Source organism: Vespula vulgaris, chromosome 1, assembly GCF_905475345.1.
Source record: "Vespula vulgaris chromosome 1, iyVesVulg1.1, whole genome shotgun sequence".
In the NCBI taxonomy this organism is placed as follows: domain Eukaryota; kingdom Metazoa; phylum Arthropoda; class Insecta; order Hymenoptera; family Vespidae; genus Vespula; species Vespula vulgaris.
In genome coordinates this window covers 3,212,690-3,223,691 of record NC_066586.1, presented here as the reverse complement: position 1 = coordinate 3,223,691, position 11,002 = coordinate 3,212,690, and the positions used below count along the sequence as shown (strand labels likewise).

The 11,002-nt window shown below is 34.8% G+C and overlaps 2 long non-coding RNA genes across 3 annotated transcripts; both read left to right on the top strand.

Moving 5' to 3' along the window:
* Positions 1-418: 418 nt before the first annotated feature.
* On the top strand, positions 419-1,402 carry LOC127068045 (uncharacterized). 2 transcript variants are annotated; one of them, XR_007782814.1, is made up of 4 exons: positions 419-458; positions 557-673; positions 987-1,103; positions 1,202-1,402. It is a non-coding gene; the product is annotated as an uncharacterized LOC127068045 (long non-coding RNA). The 2 variants fall into 2 exon arrangements; XR_007782818.1 differs by lacking the exon at positions 987-1,103.
* Positions 1,403-2,283: 881 nt separating this feature from the next.
* LOC127068096 (uncharacterized) lies at positions 2,284-7,367 on the top strand. The gene is made up of 3 exons (XR_007782822.1): positions 2,284-2,481; positions 2,577-3,000; positions 7,353-7,367. It is a non-coding gene; the product is annotated as an uncharacterized LOC127068096 (long non-coding RNA).
* The last annotated feature ends 3,635 nt before the right edge of the window (positions 7,368-11,002 follow it).

The following is an 11,002-nucleotide window of genomic DNA, read 5'->3' as shown; positions in this document are numbered from 1 at the left end:
ATCGCAGTTTTCGCAGTTCTCGTTCTCTGCAAGAATTAACAAAGGGTCAATGTAAGTATATTATTATATCACTCATTCTTTGAATATCCTATGCTAATTATTTTATTTTAAAATTAAATGGTGAAGTGGGGATACTCTCCCACCCGTGACGACAATATAATCGGACCGATTGACAGGTAATGGTTCAGTCTTGCTTCGAATTTCGACTAGTACACATCGCAGTTTTCGCAGTACGTGTCCTCCGTAAGTCATAACAAAGAGTCAATGTAAATATATTATTCTATCACTCATTCTTTGAATATCCTATGCTAATTATTTTATTTTAAAATTAAATGGTGAAGTGGGGATACTCTCCCACCCGTGACGACAATATAATCGGACCGATTGACAGGTAATGGTTCAGTCTTGCTTCGAATTTCGACTAGTACACATCGCAGTTTTCGCAGTACGTCTCCTCCGTAAGTAATAACAAAGAGTCAATGTAAATATATTATTCTATCAATCATTCTTTGAATATCCTATGCTAATTATTTTATTTTAAAATTAAATGGTGAAGTGGGGATACTCTCCCACCCGTGACGACAATATAATCGGACCGATTGACAGGTAATGGTTCAGTCTTGCTTCGACTTTCGACTAGTACACATCGCAGTTTTCGCAGTACGTCTCCTCCGTAAGTAATAACAAAGAGTCAATGTAAATATATTATTCTATCACTCATTCTTTGAATATCCTATGCTAATTATTTTATTTTAAAATTAAATGGTGAAGTGGGGATACTCTCCCACCCGTGACGACAATATAATCGGACCGATTGACAGGTAATGGTTCAGTCTTGCTTCGAATTTCGACTAGTACACATCGCAGTTTTCTCAGTACGTGTCCTCCGTAAGTAATAACAAAGAGTCAATGTAAATATATTATTCTATCAATCATTCTTTGAATATCCTATGCTAATTATTTTATTTTAAAATTAAATGGTGAAGTGGGGATACTCTCCCACCCGTGACGACAATATAATCGGACCGATTGACAGGTAATGGTTCAGTCTTGCTTCGACTTTCGACTAGTACACATCGCAGTTTTCGCAGTACGTCTCCTCCGTAAGTAATAACAAAGAGTCAATGTAAATATATTATTCTATCACTCATTCTTTGAATATCCTATGCTAATTATTTTATTTTAAAATTAAATGGTGAAGTGGGGATACTCTCCCACCCGTGACGACAATATAATCGGACCGATTGACAGGTAATGGTTCAGTCTTGCTTCGAATTTCGACTAGTACACATCGCAGTTTTCGCAGTACGTGTCCTCCGTAAGTAATAACAAAGAGTCAATGTAAATATATTATTCTATCACTCATTCTTTCAATATCCTATGCTAATTATTTTATTTTAAAATTAAATGGTGAAGTGGGGATATTCTCCCACCCGTGACGACAATATAATCGGATCGATTGACAGGTAATGGTTCAGTCTTGCTTCGAATTTCGACTAGTACACATCGCAGTTTTCGCAGTACGTGTCCTCCGTAAATAATAACAAAGAGTCAATGTAAATATATTATTCTATCACTCATTCTTTGAATATCCTATGCTAATTATTTTATTTTAAAATTAATTGGTGAAGTGGGGATATTCTCCCACCCGTGACGACAATATAATCGGACCGATTGACAGGTAATGGTTCAGTCTTGCTTCGAATTTCGACTAGTACACATCGCAGTTTTCGCAGTACGTCTCCTCCGTAAGTAATAACAAAGAGTCAATGTAAATATATTATTCTATCACTCATTCTTTCAATATCCTATGCTAATTATTTTATTTTAAAATTAAATGGTGAAGTGGGGATATTCTCCCACCCGTGACGACAATATAATCGGATCGATTGACAGGTAATGGTTCAGTCTTGCTTCGAATTTCGACTAGTACACATCGCAGTTTTCGCAGTACGTGTCCTCCGTAAATAATAACAAAGAGTCAATGTAAATATATTATTCTATCACTCATTCTTTGAATATCCTATGCTAATTATTTTATTTTAAAATTAATTGGTGAAGTGGGGATATTCTCCCACCCGTGACGACAATATAATCGGACCGATTGACAGGTAATGGTTCAGTCTTGCTTCGAATTTCGACTAGTACACATCGCAGTTTTCGCAGTACGTGTCCTCCGTAAGTAATAACAAAGAGTCAATGTAAATATATTATTCTATCACTCATTCTTTCAATATCCTATGCTAATTATTTTATTTTAAAATTAAATGGTGAAGTGGGGATACTCTCCCACCCGTGACGACAACAAACTCGGACCTTTAGCCGACTGTGGCAGTTACTAGTTCAGTTTCGCTGTGTCTTCCGACGAATGAACTTAGAAATTTTCTTACCTTCTGAGAACTTTGACAATCTATCTCCACGATCATGGACTTAGAAATTTTCGTAGGATGCCAATGGAGCGAGTATTAACGAAGACTTAAAGTAAGTATATTTCTCTATCACATATTTGTTGACTGATTTATACAGTTTTCATTATAACAGTGATATTAATTATTTCGTTTGTATTTTTGTTTCAGAACCTCGTTGCAATCGTGCGCGTTGCAATGATGTAATCGAGTGTTAGTATCGCTAAAATAAATTTATCGCGAAGTAGAAGCAGTGTTTGTTCGTTCGCGTTTCGCGATTTAAATCATAAGTGTTTTTACAAAGACTGCGTGCAATGCAGTCGTTAGAATCAGTGTTTGTTCGTAAAGTTATTTGCTCTTTTATCAGTCGCACAGACTGAGTTTATAAAATATAGTAGAGTTCCGCGAATTAAATTCAGTGATCGTTCGTTAATAAACAACTACCGCGAATTAGAGTCAGTGCATCACTGAAGAGGATCTCGACCAACTTCGATGTCGACCTACCTCATTTTCAACCAACTACAAATCATCCACCCTCAATTTCGACCTAAATCGCGGTCCAGTGTTTTGGAGCCATCGCAGAACTTCTTAAGTAGTGAGTGAATTTTTAAGTCCCTCCGATCACTCAATCATGTCGAGGACGAAAGGTCCGAATCGGCACGAGTGATTGGTTGTAATTAATAAGTAAAAGAGCATTTTGAGTGACCACGAGTAAATTTCTTCGGAAATTTACTGGTGAATGAATGGTTCGTTATTTTTTGATTTATTTATTAGATTAGGATAGAGTCTTCTTGTTTAAACGCGTTAATTATAATTATTTGAAATTTTGAATATTTAAATGTATTTTTAAATAATTTTCTCTCGCGAAGATAGTAAAGAATCGCGATATTTGCGAATTTTAATAATAAATAAGCAAGAAGACATTCGCGATGGATAGTCTCTGGATTACAAGCGAAATTGTATAATTTCTTTACTAATAATTAGAGTAATCGCTTGTAAGAAGGAGCGTTCAATGATTCTTCATTACATTTTTAAATAAAGATTAATCAATTTTATTAATAAAAGAAAAGTCTCGATAGAGTCATTGCTTTCAAAAGAATAGAGTACAGTTATTGATAAAAGACAAAGAGACTTGTAGAATCACAACGTGTAGAACATAGAATAACTTAATCAATTTTTAGCTTAGGATTTTCAGCAATTAATATAATAATTCTCGTTTCCCTCTGTATGCTTTCTCGATTTTTCGTTTCAGGATTAGTTTAGAGTTACGTTAGATTTATTAGTTTTATTCCACATTTTAGAATAGGAGATGGTTTTAGTTTTTTGGCATTGACGATAGTTATCGAATATTCTATAGTAGTTGTTAGGGCACGAAGCAAAGAAGTAGCTATATGCTGAAAAGGCCCCCACAAATCGTGGCTCAAGAGGGCAACTATTAGACTATTGAGTTATTTTCTAAGGTTCGACAGAATCCTTCGAAAATGGCTCGTAGTTATATTTTAATTTTACCATGTTGTCACTCAAAATGCTCTTATATAATAATAATGTAATTTTCAGAAACTGAGAAGACGTAATATTCCGTTTCTCATCTCACATTGCCACGCGTACGCGAATAAAATTTAAAAATATTTTATACATTTTTATTATTAAAGTCAAGTAACTTTCAATAAATTGTAAACTTCAATAGTTTAAAACTTTCAATAAACAATAAACTTTTCGCATTTTTCTTTTCTAAAGTTCAATTAAATTCATAATTTTATTTTTATAAAATCAAGTTTTATATCAAAGTAATAATTACGAAACGTACAAAATATGCCAATTGTGAGGATCACTGAAAAGGGACTGAATAAACGTCCACATGGTGCTGATGCGAAGATACCGAGACGTGTACCAAGTTTTCTCTTTGTGATTTGTTACGGGAAGAGAATATTCGTTTAGATTAGAATCGAAAATTTTTCATTTTGATTTTCTCTTATAAATTTAAACTGAATTAAATTCAGAATTTTATTTTTCGTAAATAATATATATACACACACACACACACATATATATATGTATATATAATGAAATGACTGCATATAATGCGAATAACTGAAAAACGAAGGACTGTATATCACAGTTATAATAATTATTCTAAATTAATTATTCCAGTTTAATTACTCCAGTTTCTCTCGGGTGGGACCCTTGGGAGGGGCCCTCGGGTGTGGGCCATAGGCGGGTTTCTTTCTTCCAGTAGAGAAAAATCGAACTCATATATTTATTGAGTACTCTGATTTATTGGATACTCTGATTTTCATCGAGTGAAACGATCTCCGAGATGCTTATCAATTGTTCCGAGTTCCATCTTTCTCACGTTCATATTTCATGTATCTTTTCTTCGTTTCTCCTGTTCTTTTCTTTTCCACTTCTCGTTTTTCTTTTTCCTTTTCTCTTATTCTTTTACTTTTCTTCTGTTTCAGGTTAGATCACAGAGGGATCGATCGTCGATGGACCAATCATCCTGAAATTAATTTTTACAGGGAAGATTTAAGCGTATAAATGTCTTTTTTTTTATTTTATTTAATCATTAATTTATTGTTTATTTGTATTTTGATTTTAAATGTATATGTATATAACATTGCATATTATTTTTGCATGTAATTACGTAATTTCTTTTACACTTTTTCTGTTTCAAGTTAGGTGATCGCTGGACCTATCATCGTGGGATCTACACGGAAGTTAAAGGAACCTCTTCGCATATAATCTCTATTATATAGGAATTATATAGCAGAAAGGGTATGACTCCTTGCTTCCGTACGCGAATGATAGGGAAAACACTCACGCGCGTGACGGCCGGCACGCGCGTGGGTGTTCGCGATCGCGAGATTTAGTCCTACCGAGGACTTCGTTTTGTTCTTTGAAATAGCGAAATAGACACGACCGGTCGTGTCTCGAGATGTCTGAAGCCGACGGTGTGGACGGTGGAGCATTCTGTAAGCGGGGTTTTATACATCTCCAGTTTGCTGAGAAGCTCGAAGCTCCCGAAGCGGAAAGGCATCTCGGATCGTGGATTTTAGAGTAGAATCCCCGTTAGCCCGTGGGTCCCCAGATGCAGCAACCTCCAAGTGGTGGGACCTGGGTCGGTAATACTTGCGAAATATTGAAATCTATGTCTAAATTATATCTACAATCTATAACTAAATTATATATATATATATATATATATATATATATATATATATATATATAATTATATAACGCAAGCATTACCGGGCAAATGGCTGCATATTACAGTTTAAACAAATTATGTTAAATTATTGATTAAATCGTTGATTAATTACTCTGTCTTCTTTCGGGTGGGACCCTTGGGAGGGGCCCTCGGGTGTGGGCCTTAGGCGGGTTTCGTTCTTCCACTAAGGAAAAATCAAACTCAATTATGGTACTCTGATTTTCCTCGAATAAAATGATTTTCGAGATACATATCAATCGTTCAGAATTCTATTTTTCTCACGCGAACATACGCGAATACTCTTTTTCACTTCTTCTCTTCTTCATTTCTTCTTTTCTTTTACTCTTTTCTATTTATATTTTCTAATCATTTTTTAACTCTTTTTCTGTTTCAGGATAGATCATCGAGGGAGCAATCATCGAGCGAGGGATCATCCAGGGATCGATCATCATGGAATTAAATTTTTACAGAGAAATTTTTGAATTAAATGTCGTTTTGTATATAATTTTTACTCTTATATTTAAGTTTTCTAATCTTTTTAATTTTTGCTTTTATATTTAATTTTTGCTTTTATATTTAGTTTATGTTACCTGTTTAATTTTTGCTTTTATATTTAATTTTTGCTTTTATATTTAATTTTTGCTTTTATATTTAATTTTTGCTTTTATATTTAATTTTTGTTATATCTAATTTTTGCTTTTATATTTAGTTTATGTTACCTGTTTCATTTTCGCTTTTATATTTAATTTTTGTTATATTTAATTTTTGCTTTAATAATTAGTTTATGTTACCTATTTAATTTTTGCTTTTATATTCGTCTCTTGTTTTATTCTTTGTCAGTTTCAGATTAGGTAATCGAGGAACCAGTCATCGTGGGATTTTTACACGGAAGTTAATGGAACCTCTCTGCATATAACTTCTGTTATATGCAGGAAGGGTATGTCTCCTTGCTTCCGTACGCGAATGATAGGGAAAACACTCACGCGCGTGACGGCCGGCACGCGCGTGGGTGTTCGCGATCGCGAGATTTAGTCCTACCGAGGACTTCGTTTTGTTCTTTGAAATAGCGAAATAGACACGACCGGTCGTGTCTCGAGATGTCTGAAGCCGACGGTGTGGACGGTGGAGCATTCTGTAAGCGGGGTTTTATACATCTCCAGTTTGCTGAGAAGCTCGAAGCTCCCGAAGCGGAAAGGCATCTCGGATCGTGGATTTTAGAGTAGAATCCCCGTTAGCCCGTGGGTCCCCAGATGCAGCAACCTCCAAGTGGTGGGACCTGGGTCGGTAATACTTGCGAAATATTGAAATCTATGTCTAAATTATATCTACAATCTATAACTAAATTATATATGTATATATATATAATTGTATAGCGCAAGCATTACCGGGCGAATGGCTGCATATTATAGTTTAAACAAATTATGTTAAATTATTGATTAAATCGTTGATTAATTACTCTGTCTTCTTTCGGGTGGGACCCTTGGGAGGGGCCCTCGGGTGTGGGCCTTAGGCGGGTTTCGTTCTTTCACTAAGGAAAAATCAAACTCAATTATGGTACTCTGATTTTCCTCGAATAAAACGATCTTCGAGATGCATATCAATCGTTCAGAATTCTATTTTTCTCACGCGAACATACGCAAATACTCTTTTTCACTTCTTCTCTTCTTCATTTCTTCTTTTCTTTTACTCTTTTCTATTTACCTTTTTCTAATCATTTTTTAAATCTTTTTCTGTTTCAGGTTAGATCATCGAGGGAGCGATCATCGAGCGAGAGATCATCCAGGGATTGATCATCATGGAATTAAATTTTTACAAAGAAATTTTTGAATTAAATGTCTTTTTGCATATAATTTTTACTCTTATATTTAAGTTTTCTAATCTTTTTAATTTTTGCTTTTATATTTAATTTTTGCTTTTATATTTAGTTTATGTTACCTGTTTAATTTTTGCTTTTATATTTAATTTTTGCTTTTATATTTAATTTTTGCTTTTATATTTAATTTTTGCTTTTATATTTAGTTTATGTTACCTGTTTAATTTTTACTTTTATATTTAGTTTATGTTACCTGTTTAATTTTTGCTTTTATATTTAATTCTTGGTTTTATATTTAATTTTTGTTATATCTAATTTTTGCTTTTATATTTAGTTTATGTTACCTGTTTAATTTTTACTTTTATATTTAGTTTATGTTACCTGTTTAATTTTTGCTTTTATATTTAATTTTTGCTTTTATATTTAATTTTTATTATATCTAATTTTTGCTTTTATATTTAGTTTGTTACCTATTTAATTTTTACTTGTATATTTAGTTTATGTTACCTGTTTCATTTTTGCTTTTATATTTAATTTTTGTTATATCTAATTTTTGCTTTTATATTTAGTTTATATTACCTGTTTAATTTTTGCTTTTATATTCATCTTGTTTTATTCTTTGTCTGTTTCAGATTAGGTAATCGAGGAACCGATCATCGTGGGATTTTTAAACGGAAGTTAATGGAACCTCTCTGCATATAATTTTTGTTATATGCAGGAAGGGTATGTCTCCTTGCTTCCGTACGCGAATGCTAGGGAAAACACTCACGCGCGTGACGGCCGGCACGCGCGTGGGTGTTCGCGATCGCGAGATTTAGTCCTACCGAGGACTTCGTTTTGTTCTTTGAAATAGCGAAATAGACACGACCGGTCGTGTCTCGAGATGTCTGAAGCCGACGGTGTGGACGGTGGAGCATTCTGTAAGCGGGGTTTTATACATCTCCAGTTTGCTGAGAAGCTCGAAGCTCCCGAAGCGGAAAGGCATCTCGGATCGTGGATTTTAGAGTAGAATCCCCGTTAGCCCGTGGATCCCCAGATGCAGCAACCTCCAAGTGGTGGGACCTGGGTCGGTAGTACTTGTGTTATTTCAAAATCTTATGGGATGCAAGTATTCCCGAGCGAATAGCTGTATTCTTCAAGATTTTTCCAAAATCCTTTCTCATTAATTTCAATTAAACATCGAAATACGTTCAGTTTACATTCTTTCTACATCTTTCATATATTCGGCAATAAATGTACAGTTATTTCTATCTATTGAAACGCATGCCTATATAATAATTATGGAGATTAATTTTTACAGTTTCTCTCGGGTGGGTCCCTTGGGATGGGCCCTTGGGCGTGGGCTTCTGTGCGGGTCTCCTTTCAGTACCGCAAAATCGAGCTCGATTTTCGTACTCTGGTTTTGGTCAAATGTAGCTACATTCTATGTCCATCTTTTCTTTTCAATTTCACCATTCTCACACATGCACGTGTTACCTTCCGAATATCCTTTCTTTCTTTTCTTCCGAATTCTATCGTTTTCACATGCGCGCATGTTCCGGCCTTCTTTTCTTATCTTTCTCTTCTTCTTTTTCTCCTCTTCGCGGATTCCGATGTATCGGCGAGGATCCAATATATCGTCGAAAGGTCCGGTTCATGATCGATTGCTAAACGCGAATACGGGCAGGATAGGAAGAGCACTCGCACGTGTGTCGGCGGGCACAGGTGTGGTGTTCTCGGGCGCGATTAAAAGTCCTACGGTAATGGACTTCGTTTGATTGCTAAAACGAATAAATGACCGGCGTGTGTCGGTTTATGTGCTACCGAGTAGTATGGTTTGCTATCCGTAAGCGTGGACTAACCCTCCTCCAGTTAGCCGCCTAAATTCTCGGTTAGTGCGTAAAACGTTGCGAACGCGAATTAAAGATAGAGTCACCGTTATTATAACACTCACGGGAGTGTTCGGGCGCGATTAAAAGTCCTACCGAGGACTTCGTTTTATAGAACGTCGATTATTTGATCACGCCGGTCACGCGAATTTCAGAGTAGAGTCCCCGTTAGCCCGCGGGTCTCCAAATGCAGCAACCTCCACGTGGTGGGACCTGGGTCGGTAGTACTTGCGATATAGTGAAATCTATTTCTAAATTATATCAACAATTTATAAATAAATTATATATATATATATATTATCTAAAATTTATAACTAACTTATGAATATAATTTAGTTAGAACGCAAGTACTACCGGGCGAATGGCTGCATATTTCAATCTTTTTCGAAAATCTCTTCCTTCTAATTCCAGCTGGACGTTAAATTAATTATATTTTCCAGTGTTAATCATATTTCGGGAGATAGATAAATTAAATGTACAATATTCTAACATAATTTTGTAGAGAAACGTACGGAAAACTTTTCCATCGCCGTCGTTCCTATTTATTCTTATTCACTTTTATTAATTATTATTTATAATAATTCTCTTAAACTCTTCTTCTTTTATTCTTTTTCTGTTTCATCTTAGATGATGGAGAGATCATTTATCGAGGGACAAATCATGAAGTGACCGTTTTTTGTGAAATTCATTTATTGAATTACTCTACATTTTTATTTATTATATACACTTCTATTAATTCAATATTCATATAATAATTGAATCAATTATTTGATTAATTATTTTAATTTCTCTCGGGTGGGACCCTTGGGAGGGGCCCTCGGGTGTGGGCCTTAGGCGGGTTTCGTTCTCTCGCTAGGAAAAAATTGAACTCTAAAAATTTATGGTACTCTGATTTTTATCTAGTGAAATAATCTTCGAGATACTTATCCATTTTTCTGACTTCTATCTTTCTCCCGCCTATGTTCCGTGTTTCTCTTCTTCGTCTCTCTTTTTCTTTTCTTCTACTCTTTCCCTTTTTCTCCTTTTCTTTCATCTCTTCACTTTTTCTTTCATTCTTTTTCTGTTTCAGGTTAGATCATCTAGAGACCGATCATCGAGGGATCGATCATCGTGAAATTAAATTTTTACAGGGAAGTTTTAATTGTATATTTGTTTTTTTTTATTTTATTTAATTAATAATTTATTTTTTAATTATTAATATTATTCTTTAATTATATATTGTATTTTAATAATATATTTGTATATAATTGACTTCTTGCATATAATTTTGCATATAATTTTTACACATTCATCTTTTTTTCTTTTACTCTTTCTGTTTCAGATTAGGTGATCAAGAAATGGATCATCATGAAATTTTTACAGGAATGTTTATGAAAGCACCCTGCATATAATTCGTATTACCTCTTTTTTTTTTTTTTTATTCTTTTTCTGTTTCAGATTAGATGATCGGGGGATGGATCATCGTGGAGTTATTACACGGGAGTTAAAGGAACCTCTCTGCATATAATTTTTATTATACGCAGGAAGGGTATGTCTCCTTGCTTCCGTACGCGAATGATAGGGAAAACACTCACGCGTGTGACGGCCGGCACGCGCGTGGGTGTTCGCGATCGCGAGATTTAGTCCTACCGAGGACTTCGTTTTGTTCTTTGAAATAGCGAAATAGACACGACCGGTCGTGTCTCGAGATGTCTGAAGCCGACGGTGT